Source organism: Sinocyclocheilus rhinocerous, unplaced genomic scaffold (assembly GCF_001515625.1).
Source record: "Sinocyclocheilus rhinocerous isolate Xijiao unplaced genomic scaffold, SAMN03320098_v1.1 scaffold874, whole genome shotgun sequence".
Classification (NCBI taxonomy): Eukaryota; Metazoa; Chordata; class Actinopteri; order Cypriniformes; family Cyprinidae; genus Sinocyclocheilus; species Sinocyclocheilus rhinocerous.
Window position 1 is genome coordinate 244,326 of NW_015658511.1, and position 609 is coordinate 244,934.

Below are 609 nucleotides of genomic sequence, written 5' to 3' on the forward strand. Positions count from 1 at the left end.
AATGTAAATTGTGATAATCGTAATTAATAATCGCAATTACAATTTCAAGGGAATAATCGACAATTATGATTTTTGTCATAATCGTGCAGCCCTACTATGACTGAACAACAATGGAGAAGTTAATGGCTGCGTTTACACTTGGCATTAACATGCGATCACCGTGATCTGGTCAAGCAGATCGGATCATCAGTCAATCAGGACACGGCGCGTTTACACTTGGCAAAATCAGCTGACTTCTCTGTCTGGATAACCGATCGGATCTGTATTTCCCGTGCAATATTTAAATAAGTCTGCGGTGCAAAGTCGACCTGAAGTGGTGGGTTTTCTTTTGAAAACTATTTTCAGTGGCGGGACATTTTACAAATCAAAATACATGTACGAGTCTCACTAGCGCTCTGTTTTTCCGACAGATCGGGAGAGAGGGGGAGGCGTTTTGCGTGATGTCGACCTGCAAATGCAGACACGATGGCTGGATTGCGTTTACATTACACTGATATCCGATCACAATGCGTCCTCGACTACCTCTGGACCAGGACACGCTGATCGGATAACATTCCGATCAGAAGCGCGTTTACACTTGTCTTTTCAATGTGTATGTGGACAACATCC

General features: G+C 43.3%; 1 protein-coding gene across 3 annotated transcripts in view; it reads right to left on the reverse strand.

The window, feature by feature from the left end:
* LOC107722333 (protein strawberry notch homolog 1-like) overlaps positions 1-609 on the reverse strand; it is a 21,388-nt gene that overhangs the window by 17,059 nt on the left and 3,720 nt on the right. The gene's annotated exons all lie outside the window — the stretch shown is intronic.